Here is a 12,938-nt window from a genome sequence, read left to right on the forward strand (position 1 = left end):
TTTCTCTGTTTGTTTTACTCAACTGTTCCTCTTCAGTTAAGTTCACAACTATGAGGCTCATGGTGGGGGTGGGAGAGAGAAAGAAGGGAAGGACAGTCAACTCTTCTGTCACAGAGACGCCCCCACTGACTTGTCCAAAGTGCCTTCAAGTATTTTGCATTATTGAAATTCAGAAGAAACCCTGAGCTGTAGAGAGGTGTTGGACTTGTATTTTCTGGAAGGAGGAATAAGCTCTTACTGTTGTGCTGAGGGGTGGTGGTTTCCACCGGTTATCTCAGCTGCAGCCATCCCAGTGAGCAAACAGCAGGTTTTAGCATCAGCATGCTGCATTACTGCTGACTTTTGGTTTTTAGCTACAAAATAGTCACAGTATCATTTTATTTGGAGACCTATAATAGTGAATTGCCCCACACCACCTATTTTCTGCAGAAAGTGTTGTATTCCTTGATTAGATCAGAAATATCTGCTGCAGTTCTTTGTTCGTTTAATCTTCCTGCTGCATCAGTATGTATGATATACAGGCTGTTACATGAAATCCATACCTTCTCACATCACAGAATCTGTTTGCTCTATATTTAGTCGAAATGGCTCAGCCCACTCGAGAGCTTCTACGATGCAGACTGATCGTCCTGGTGTTTAGTCTGATGGGTCTGACTTGTGTGTGGTTGTTTTTTTTGGCCTTGTTTTTAACAAAGAGAAGAGTGGGTTTGGCTGTGGTGCCTCTGTGTGTGGGAACCCGTGACAGAAGAATGACGAGGAAGTTGAGACTTTCCGAGTGGCTTAGTGCCAGCTGCTCCCCTACTCAGACTCTGCCGCCGGTTGGGAACAGCTTCTAAAGTGTTTTTTTTTTGTTGTTGTTTGTTTTCTTCTTTTGTTTTTTAATTCATTTCTTCTCCTGTATCCCAAAATGAGTAGAACAATTAGATGAGCACAGATGACCCCTGTTCATTCTGATATGCCAGGCAGAATGGGCTGTCCAAGTGCCTCTTCTACCATCTTGCCCCTAAAGTTTAGCACCTGGTGGGGAAGAGTAATCTGAGCACAGGCAGTGGTGCAGCTGATATTCATTCCTGACCTTTCTTCTTTCCCTATTTCTTTAAATGCTTTCATTCTCTTTGTATTTGTTCCTCATTTTCACAGACAGATACTACGTTGGAGGGTACCAATGTAAGAAATACCTCCTGTTTTCCTGCACCTTCTTGTTCTTTGTTTCTTTTGCCCATTTCTTTCTTCCCTCCTATAGTTCCTTTCCATGATCTTTGCTTTACACTTTTTCCAGACACTTTCTTCCTGCCCTTCTTTTTGGGACCGTCCCTTTCTTACACCAGGGGAAGGCTTCAGGTCTTCTGGCCTTTTCAGGGGGACGGCAGAGGTGGTGTTGCAGAGACGGTGCATGTGGGATGGCTTCAGAGGCAAATTTTTGATGCTGCCAACTGGCATTTGCTTTTCGGCAGCTGCCTCTTCAAATGTTGTAAAGGATTTCATGGCAAATAGCGCTCTGCATGTACATAGCTGCTTTCTTTTTCAAAAGGGGCTCTCATGGCATAAGCCTCTCAGCTCCTCTTTTCAAGTGACAGTGAGCAGCGTGCTTGTGACGGCCCGTTGTGTGACAGCTCGCTGGGGGGTGCCCGGAGTGGAGCTGGCTCAGACCCGGTGGCTGAAAGGAAAGCTTGGTGCGACACGCTTGTGTGGTGGCCGGGCCTGTCAGCTCTGGGATGAAGCCTGGGATGCGTTAAGGGATCCCGCTGTTCTGTCAGGATTTTCCCCTAATGTTTGTGTACACACAGAGTCCAGGCAAGATCTTCCCTGCTCTCATACCTTACAGGAATGAGGGCTGCTTTGCTCTTGGCATTCCTGTTCCCCGAAGTAATCGTGGTTTTGATACCTCTGAAGGCACTATTAGGTCAGATAATATCCTCTTGTTGGAGAGGGATTATATTAATGGAAAGACAGCCTCATAGAGCCTGGGCAATCTGACCAGTGCCAGCTTGGTCAAAGTTTACTAGGCACTTTAAAAAAATAAATACGCTGCTACAGCATTTGTTCCTTAAGTAGCTCAAACAGATACAGCATTCTCAAGAGATCTTCTCAAATATTAACCACAGGGAGCGTGCTTGCAGATGTATGGAACTGCAAGTTTAAATGTATTGCAGCACAGTGACCCAAAACGACATCCACGTCATCTGGAAGGCTGGGGACCACCACCAAATCATGTGGCTGTAGTCCTCCCCTTCATTCCATTTGCTGCCTCCTGTCACAGGACAGATTAAAATAGTTCAAATACTTTCTGTGTGCAGTCTTTCTGTAGTGCTATTGGCATATTATATGATGTGAAGTAGGAAGCAGGCAAAGCAATTGTTCTATTAAAATACAATCCATCTTTTTAGAAAAATAAATCCTTAATATTGATGAAAAAAGATAAGAGGAAAAACATAGAAATTGCTGTCAAATATACAGAATTAATTACACAGTTTCTCCTCTGTAATTGATGTTTCTCTGACTTGTGTAGGTCAGCAAAAGGGAAGGGAAAAGATTTAAAAACTCTGAAGTTGGAGGTTGATTGAGCACGGTCAAGTAGCTTCAGGTACCTTCCCTAGTGCACCAGGCTGCTAGCTGTAAACTCTTAATTTGAATAAAACAGTTGTGCACTGCTTGATCTGTACTTCTAGATACTTGTAGTGTGATCAGTTAGGTTTCTAGTTAATAATAATTTACTATGTACCATTCTACTAAAGTGAACTGAAAAATGCAGGAAAACATAATGGAGGAGTTAAGGGAATCATTCTAGTTAGCAGTAACTGGAGCTAGTTATGGAAATTCCTGGTGCAGAGAGATTTCTGTTCTTCGTTATCGTGTGCTCTTATCTTTGGCTACCCAGTGAGTGCACGGGTTGCAGTCCTGAGTGCCTTCAGGAGTAAGGAATGAGTTAGTCTGGATGAAGTGGCAGGATTTATCACCACGATTTAGTACAGTTTTCGGGGACAGTGGCATATACTACTGAAGTGAAGTAACTAGGGTCTCTTACAAGTTTGATCAGTGTCCCTGAGTTTTAAGACCCGAAAGAGGTTAGTGACCATATGTGCCCTCCCATGTAATGCAGACAGAGAATGGAAGAGAGGAACTTTCACATCAACCTTTACTTCTGTTTGGGATGAAGCCAGAGCTTCAGTGCTTTCACTATGGTAGGATCACAGAGTGGTTTGGGTTGGAAGAGACCATAAAGCCCATCCAGTCCAACCCCCTGCCATGGGCGGGACACCTCCCACCAGACCAGGTTGCCCAAAGCCCCATCCAGCCTGGCCTTGAACATCTCCAGGGATGGGGCAGCCACAGCTTCTCCGGGCAACCTGTGCCACTGCCTCCCCATCTTCACTGAGAAGAGTTTCTTCCTAATGTCTAATATAAATCTACCCTCTTTTAGTTTAAAACTGGGAGCAGAGTCCTATTATCGAGAGAGATCAGTGCCAATACCTCATTGCACACCATAGTAATACTCTGATCCTTGAAGATATTTAACAAGAATGGTAAGTGTAAAGCAACAAGTTGTCATAATTCCTTGTGCACGTTGTGCGCATAGTTGGTCATTCACTTTTTCTTGATTTGCTGAATCCACTGTTAAATGAAAACTGGGATCTATTTTTTGATTATTTTTCCTTACAAAGCTGTATATCGTTACAGTCATGTCACGTCATACATGCCTCACACTCATCATTGCTAAGTGCTGTCTAACCCGTGACCTCCCCCTCATAACACTTGCTAACCCTGATGGTTTTGAGCTTTGTAAATGAGTCTGTAGTGGGACCACAGTCAAAGCTTCAGGCATTCTTGGAAAACAAAACTCCTCAATAACTTGCATGCTTTTGAAACAGAAACCTCTGTTTATCTTTGGTCATCTAGAAACTGATCGTTAGTGATTTAGCTGGGGAGGCTCTTCCCTTGGAATTGACAATAGACCAGTTTTAATGTGTCTGTTTTCCATGTACCCTAGCCATTGCATTGGTTTATTCTTTGTGCGTGTTTCTTTCTTACTTGCTTGCCAAGTGACAGAATGAGAGAAGAAGCAGGTGTACTTGGAGCTGTGCCCAGCATTGTCACTTTAAATCTCTGCATACATGCAAAAGAGATTGAGGGAGCTCACTGCGTGTTAGCACTGTGGGATCCATGCAGAAAGCCCATTGATCCAAAATTCAGTTAAATTCGTGAGGTTGTAGCAGGAATAAATGTGATCTGATGACTAAACCGGCAGCAATGTTGTTTCCTTTTGCAGTAGCAGGGAAAGGGAAATGGAAACACTCTGCAGAACATGGTGCATTCCAGAGATGTCTGCGCTGGCCCAACGATTGATATACTATGAGGAAAAGTATGCTGAGGTCATAATGTATCTTCCCCGTGTCCCAGTGCAGCGTGCACAGTCCGTGTTTGAGCTGAACCAGATGCTGTTCACCAACATGAAGGAATGGAGGGAGAGGTGGGGGAAGAAGTGCTGATACATGTGACCTGCAACTGGGTAGAAATTGAATGATTTTGATTCAGCTTTACCTCACTAAGTGCTAAAGGGACTTCTTTTTCTAATTCTTGTGTAGCAATGTTTTTTTTGTGTGTGTGTGTGTGTTTTTTAAACAAACTAATTTGGCAGTGTAGCACATTTTCTGCTTTAACATGAAATTTCTGTTCAAAAAACAGAAGTGTCAGCTGTGTTTCTAATGCTTCCCTTGCAACACAGTGTAATACTTCCTGGATCCATAACTATTATAGGCAGAATAGTGTAGTGGGTTTCTCAGATACAGGATTTCATTCGTGTAAACTAAGATTTTCTCGAATTTGTCAGAGGGAGTTTTATAGCAAGGCATTGCTCAGAATATGAAATTGCCTGGGTAATAGAAGTGCTACGAAGATTTCTTAGAACTTTCTTAAACTTCAGGAAGCCATTCTGTTGCATTCATGTATCCTGAAGGTGGTTGCGTTCGTACCTAAAGCACAGCAGAAAAAAAGCACTGCATACCTCTGACAAAACACTAAGGCCTGACTATTATTTATTTTCATCAGGTGAACATACAACACAGAAAAGCCTGGATACTTGATGTGGCCTGACTTTGCAAATATCAAAGCAATAGCTGGTAGAGAAATTCAAGGATGGTGGCCTGGTTGAGGATTCAGTCTGTGGTGAAAAAGGTCTGGGAGTCTAGCAGTCAAAATGATTTTATTCTCTAGGAAAGCAGAATGAGTAACCTGGAGCATTAAGCCTAGACTTTTCTCTTCCTTCCTCTCTCATTAGTGATCTCCTGAGGGCTGTGAGCCTTTGATAAGAAAGGAGCATTCTCATAGTCTGTGATGTTCTGGGAGATGTTTGGTGTTAGATTGTCTCCATGTGAAAGGAGAGAAAGCTAAGTACTGAATGGTTGCTGGCTGTACACTGATTTTTTTGGGGGACCTGCAGTTTAAAATTGATCAGAACATGACGATCCAGTTTTGCCCCAAAAGACAAGTAGGACCCTGAGTCCCAAGACCTGAGAAGGCACAGCATGTACTGAAAGAGAACAGATTAGATAAGCGTCATCGTTATCTTGGTAGCTGTGGGATGCTTCTTGTATGTGTTGCAAGCTTTTTTTAGTTGTAGCAGGTTTGCTAAGGCTCTGCCATTCTCTCTTTTTAGTAAGCTTAAGTTATGAATGAAGTTCAGCCCCGTTTGGGGAGGTGTATTGCAGAGGTGGATTTGGCCAGCGGTTTACTTTTCTCTGAACTCATTTCTTTAGATCATTTTTCCATTGCGAGTCTGAGCTCTAGCACTAGCTACTGCTGTGTCCGTGTCCTGTCCTTTCAGGAAATGTTCCCTAGCAATAACGTGTGAATCTTCTTCCACTCCTTTGCCTACAGTCAGTGATGATATTTATTGTCATGCTCAGATGGTACCTGAGGCCACCAGAAGGCTTTGTTAGAGTCTAGAAACACAGGAAAAGTGGGTGTCCTATGCTTAAAGCCTTGGTTTCAGCCCTGGATTTCAGTGCTTTGGTCAGCGACTGTCTTCCACAGAAGCTGTGCCCACTGTGTGTGCTGGAAGATGACGCACAGTAATGCATGCTTCCTTTCTACCTCCGTTTGTGTGGTATGGTTGTTGTTTTAAGACTGTAAATTGCTAAGGTCAAGGACTGTCTCTCTTGTGCATGCTTGTGGCCTTACGTGTCTTACTATTTGAAATGTGCAAGTGCTACTTCAATACAAGTAATTGAACTCATTGCTTGCTAACTAAAGTTTACTTAAAAACAGCACTGCTTTGGTATGATGATGACTAATGTTGCATGCACACACAAAAAGGCATATTAAGACATCATGAGAGCTGCAAAACTCTGTGGCCACCAGGTAGGAGCAACCTGGCCCCGTTATGTGTTTATTTTATGGCAGTCTTTAATTACACGATCATGTACCATTTTTTCTGCATGATCCATGCTCTGTTCAATGCCCAGAATGAGTGGTGCTCACTTAATGAAGCATCTATTCAATATTTTGTTTCTTCTTTGTCCAGAGCACAGCCCTATGCCCTGCTTACTTCACGTCATTCGAGTCCTGCTCCAAGACAGATTAACCTCTCAATAATTTCTCGGTGTAGAAACTACCAAGTGCTGGTATTTTCTTGCACTTTGTTGCTTCAATCTATAATCTTTCGAATTACTCTTGGCATAGTTTCTGGATGTGTAATTTTGAAGAAACAAGAAAAGCGAATAAACAGAAACTTTGCAGAGGGTTGCCACGTGGGTGCAAGCAGTTGAAACCTTTTGGATCCGCCTCGTTGACATTTGCCACTTGGGTGAGCAGACTAGCTGGTGGCAGCAGCAGGTTGTGCTCTGGAGGAGCGAGTGTTAGAGGAGATGGGGGACTTTTCCCCTTCGATATTTGCTGACAGAGGAGGCATGATTACATGATGTTCTCCTCAGACTTGGAGAGGAATAAACCCTGGCACGTGCAGCTTCTCCTGGCAGCCTCTTCCTGCCTCTCCCCAGTTTGTTGTCCTGCCCTGTCTCTTCCAGCCCGCCCTTGTTTCTTCCCTTGCTTGCTCTTCCTTAGTCATTTAATTGCTTCCAGTCTTTGCTCCTCAGGCTTTGCTGTTTGGATCATCTTGCTTTGCCTAAAAGTTGCTGTGATAAACCTCTCCTCCCATTATCCTTCCTGTACTCCCAGCCCCACAGACTTTGCCCAGTTGATTCAAGGGCCCCACCTGTGTCCTTGTCCTGTGTATTGCATCTCCTACACGTGCTCCCCACTCCTCCAGCTTGCAAACTCCTGCTGTGGGAGCTTTGCCCAGCTAGCGGACAAGGTCCCTCTGAGACCACCAGCAAGGTCCCACCAGCTGTCTCCTTACTTATCTTCTTCTCCCCTCTACGTGGGTTTCTTGTCTGCGGGCTCCAAGGTCTGCTTGCCTTTCAGTCTCTTTCCTCCATCTGTGTGGGTTCAGTTCTCCTCTGCTCTGCACCAAAATGAGGAGATTTCCCTGGGTTTGAGGAGGAGGGAGCATGGAGAGCCAGGCAAAGCTGGGGAGCTGCTTTGCTGTGGCATGGAGCCACGGCTGGCTGCGTGGCTGGCCTACTTGTACGTGGAAAAGCCCACGCTTGTGCACGCAGTCATTGACACAGAAGAGGCTTGGTTTTAAGTTTGACTTCCTTCGTTGGATCATTTTAGCTGCTCTTCTGGATGGTGTTTTTTGGTGTCACAGTACAGAATGAAACCTCTCTTCCTCTTTTAAACCCTTCCAAGAAGGAAGTGGAAAGTAAATAATATCCTGGGGATTATTAGTGTGTGACAGTGTACAAGAGGCTCTGTTTATTTCAGTGAGCAGGAAATAAATTCGAGTAGTTTGGCTTCACGTGCATTAAGTGCCAGAATAAAGGCACAAGACTGACCGATGGTAGTTTTCTTAGACGATGATGACTTAACATCTGCTAGCTATTTTTTTAAGGATGACTTTTTAGTCTTTTAAAGATCTGTTAGACTTTCGTTTAGTCCATGGGAATCCATTTTTGTGATTCATAAGTGGGAAATAGGCCTGGGACAGAGAACCACACAAAGGAAGATGGAATAAGGAGGAAAAGCTGACCACCAGTTTTGTTTTTTTATCTCCCATCTTCTGAAAGGTGCTGATCACTTGTTCATCCATGTGCAGAGGGAGCAGGGCTTTTTATCTTGTTAGCGAGACTTGCATTTAAACTCTGCAGTTGCGGTCACTTTATTGTATGCTGGCCTGCTCCATTCCCTGTGTTGCTAATTGGAAATCCCTAATTTGTAGGTGCAGTCTGTGTGTCCCGGAGTTGACTCACGGGAGACTCTGTTCATTCCCCTTACTTCACAGGACTGCCTTTCTATTCACAGTTCATGGCAGTCTCATTAAATTGCCGTTTGAAACAGCAGTGTGTCTGTGTTCATTGGCTTCCTCTGAAAGCCCGGTAAACCAGTGTCAGGGAATTAACAGTGGCTGAGAAACAGAAAAACCTTAATGACTTGCCAGGTTATTTTCCTTGCAGTAAGTCTTGGGTAGATAGACACAGAATGATATTCCAGTCACCCAGAAAACAATAATAACAACAAAAAAGAAAGAAACAACACACCTGAAGATATAGATGAAGTCCAGATTATTTACAGACGTTTCCCCAGACCTAATCTAATTGTGCAGTTTCTTTCTTCTGTCTTTGACTTCCAGGTACATTTGGACATCTAGGGAAACTTCTAGGCTGTTCTCAGGATTGAAGGATTCTGCTGTAACTTTTTACATCATTTATGACTGGATGCTTTCTGAGCTGGTCCAATTCTCCTTCAAGAACCTGGTAATCACAGCATGCGTTACCTGAAGGACAGCAGGGCTAAGTTACATGGCTTTAAGTTTCACAGGCTGATACAAGCTATCATCTCAAAGCATGAGGACTTTGAGACCATCAAATTTGACTTTAGGTGGATGGCTACAGTTGTGTGGCAAGGGTTACTTTGATTTTCAAAATGAAGTAGCTGTTGAGATTTAGTATTTCATTTAAGAGAACAAAATCTGTTAGTGTATCTAATGCTTTTCTCCTCCTTCCTGTATGCTTTCCAAGATGGATAGATCCTTCCCTGACTAAAAACTTAATCTTCAACTCAATCTAAACTTTCTAGTGGTAGTAAACCACTTCCACATTTTAATTAAGTTATCCCAATATGCTTTTCCAACTAGTTCATTAGAAACCTTAATCCTGTACTTGTCTTCAAAATGCTGCAATGCACATTTCTCTCCTGACTGCAGGTCTTTGATGCAGATTTTTTAGCTATCTGCTAAACAGTTTGAAGAATGGGAATGTCCAGGAAGCTGTAGCACAGAAGGGACTCTTGTAAATGCATTCCACATTCCCAAACATCTGTGCTTAAATTCAGATAATGGCCAAAGCAAGCCTTTCAAGACACCACTTGCACCAGTGCTGCTGGAGCAGTGCTGTCGATTGCTTGCCCCCAAGCCCGACAGGTCCCACAGTATCTAGCCGTGCTCTGCTCTGCCTTGTGGATTCTCATTACCTGCTGCAGCTGATCATGAGATGGCTTAAAAGAAAATCTTCCACTGGAGTATGTGGTGGGGGTTACTATTTAAGATCCATTCTTGAAGTTAAATTTGGTTGTCTTGAAATAACATTCGTTTACCATCTGGATAATGCAGTTGTTACCTCTGTTTAAAGCTGTCATGCCAGTGTGTTTGCTGTAGGTCCTCTGTTTCATGGCTGGGGTCTAGAGGTCTGCTAAAATCTCTTCTTTTATGACCTATGAATCCCTTGTTCTTTGCAAATCGGGGTAGAGTCAGGAAAAATAAGGCATAAAATGTGTATGTTGAAACTAACTATGGTTGCACTTCAGTTTTACTAATATAGAAACTATGAAATAAAATACAATTCCTTCTAATCTGTGAAAGGTGACAATAAACCTATTGGGCTTTCAGCTAAGAAGAAGAAAATTAGAAGGAATAACCGTCTTATCTCTGTTTTCCATGGAGGCAAAGGCTGTATTTACTGTTCAAAGTAAAGTTCAGGGAAAGAGTAATTGTTAGTCAAGGATGGAAGGGAGAGAAAACAATACTTTTATTTCCTTCCCATAAAATGCAGTTTTGTCTGATCATACAACATTATTATATGTATTGTTCTTGCAAACTATGCGAGGAATTTCTGCAGAGAAAAAGCTGCTGTAAAATTATGTACTTTGGTTCTCTTGCAATATTTTGACTTCGCTTGATTTTAATTGCATTTAACAATAATCTCTGCCTAATCTCATGACAGCAGCTTATATCACTGTTGTGCCTGTGAGTTATCTGTAAATGTCTGAAGCAGAGATGTTTCTTTTGTATTTTGATAATAAGCTCACTTGATTGATTATTGTTGTTCTGCCTTTTCTCCCCCCTTCTCTCCAGTGTTAATTATGTCACGCATTTATTTCAGATGATGAATCGCTTAAAGTACAAGCATGAGGATACAAGCGGCAGCAATTTTCATCTTTAGAAAACTGATACCTGGTTTGTGATCCGAATGGCTGTTGATGCCAGTCATTCTAGTCTCTCCATTACAGATCAGTATTCCTTCGCTAAGCTTGGCTGACATACTGTGGTTTCACACATTACCCTCATCCTGAGTGGTAACTCCATCATGGAATTACTCAACGAGTGAATTCTTTCACTCATTGCCCAAATATGCTTTGGAGATGATGGATAACTTTCTGTCCAGAGGGTATTTGTTCATGCATCTGGTCCAGTGCTGTGCATGAATATGATGAATACAGGAATTTTTGCATGGTATTTCTTCAGAAAAAAATAGACATTATAGGAACACTGTACCAAACTAGTGGTCCATCTACCTCTAGTGCCTGTTTTCTGACTGTGGACATTACTAGAAGCTCACAGGGAAAAAAAATGGGAAAGAGGCCAGTACAGGGTTAGTTTTCCTCACCATAAGCTCTGAAAATGTGCCAGTCAGTGATTTAGAGACTATGGACCTGGAGGCTTTATCTGGAGCACTGTGTTTCAGATTCTCCATGGGCCTGTCCTCTGTGGAGCTGCTTAATTCATTTTTTTAGACCCGTTTTGTCCCCTGACTTTGACATCTCATCACAATGAGTTCTATGATTTGATGGCGCACAGTCTGAGAAAGTCTTTCCCTTTGCTTGAAAACTGATAATTTAATTGTGATAAGAAGTAGAATGTAATTTTTCTGGTTCACTATACCAGACTCTTCAGCATCTTTACATGTACTCCTTTTCCAGGCTGGACAGTCCTTTTTCTGTTGTATATCTCCTCATGCAAAAGCCATTCAGTATATCTGATGAGCCTTATTACATTTCTCTGTACCTCTTCTAACTCGATTAGATCCTTTGAAAATTGTACAGAAGAAGGGGAAATCTCAGAATAACATGCAGTACTCCAGATGCAGGGGCACGCTGGGATTTTATTGAGTCTGTTATTGCTTGTTGTTTCTGTTCTGTTTCTTTATAAATGTGCTGGATCCTTATGCTATTCACAAGCTGCATTTTCAGTGCTGATTTATGCCACCACCTTTTTTGTATTATTATTTATTCTTTTGTTCTGACTGCAAGCATTGCAGTCTGTGTAGATAAATGAGATGTACAGTAAAAACCTGAATGGAAAATGTGAGTATCTTTTATTAGCGTGTTTTGAATTCTGTGGCTGAAAAGCATCCTGCTGATCGCCCAGCCTGTTACCCATTAGAGGGAAAAGGGTGGAGCAAGGCGCTGAACTCAGCTGAGATGTGCCTGGCTGATTTCAGGGCCAGAGGGAACACCACCCAACTCTGTAGCTGCAGCATCTGGGCCTCAGTTACATCGGTATGAGTTTAAGATGCTTCCTCCCTTTCTTAACTGCTACTTGGGAGTAAGTAATAACTCAAAGTAACCTGGCTTGGGTAAAGCTCATGGGCTTCCACAGACACAGACTCATGAGACTGTTTCTCACTGCTTTTTCTCAACATCAGCAGTTTTCTCTTCTCCTCTGCAATGTAGTTGTAGTGCAAAGGGGCCACAGCCGGTATGTCAGCTGCCAAGGACCCCCAGCATGCGTGTCCCCTCCATTCTCGGTGTGTCTGTGCTCCCTCAGCTAGGGAGCAGTGGCACCTCCAAAAACCCAAGGGCAGCAGTTCCCAGTATTTGCTCAAATTCATGAAGAAAATCTGACATAAAGCAGAGGCTGAATCCAGGATTGCCTAAGCCTCAAGCAAATCCACCTCAGCAAGCCTTCTTACTTTGCCAGTAAACTGACAATTTCTCTCTTGATTTCTTGAAAAGATAAAGCCAGAGTCCACTGCATCTCCCTCTCCTCTTTCCAGCAAGCTGAAAGCTTCAGCATTTGCTGTCCTCAAGTAAGAAGATCTAGACAGCCCAGGCCATGATAGCTGCTGTCCTAGGGCTTGCATGTCACAATTTGTTGTGGTATTTACTTTGATCTGATTTGGCCTCTGGACTCCACCAAAAGCACCTTTCAGTGTGAATTAATTAAGAGAATTGTGTTTTTGTCTTTCAATTGCTTTTAAAAGAGACACATTCTCAGATGGCGGTAGAAGAGGAGGGAGATGTTTTTCCTCTGTGCAAAAGCCATGCTTTGGTTGTAGACCAAAGGCTTTCTCTGTTCTCCATCGTGCTCTGTGAGTCTGCTGTGCTGACACATTTAAGGTGCAGTTTCCTGGGTGCCTGCAAATGCCAGCACCAAGTGAGAACCCTCAGAGGTATCCCAGGCCAAATGAGCAGCTTTCTAATAACGATGATGACTTTAATATTGCAGCATCCTGTCTCCACAGAGCAGTGAGTTAATTATGAGGTGTGAATAAGGAATATGTTTCACAGTGCCTTGGCAATTTTCTGAGTTCACTGATCCATAAACAAGATTATTCCCTAATAGTCCTTCATCTCTGCCATTATTACACAAGGATGTTCAACTTTAA

At 42.9% G+C, this 12,938-nt stretch overlaps 1 protein-coding gene across 1 annotated transcript in view; it reads left to right on the top strand.

Annotated features, from left to right (window-relative positions):
• The window catches only part of TMTC1 (transmembrane O-mannosyltransferase targeting cadherins 1), a 153,817-nt gene that overhangs the window by 18,623 nt on the left and 122,256 nt on the right, over positions 1-12,938 (top strand). The gene's annotated exons all lie outside the window — the stretch shown is intronic.

Source organism: Anser anser (assembly GCF_964211835.1).
Source record: "Anser anser genome assembly, chromosome: 1".
In the NCBI taxonomy this organism is placed as follows: Eukaryota; Metazoa; Chordata; class Aves; order Anseriformes; family Anatidae; genus Anser; species Anser anser.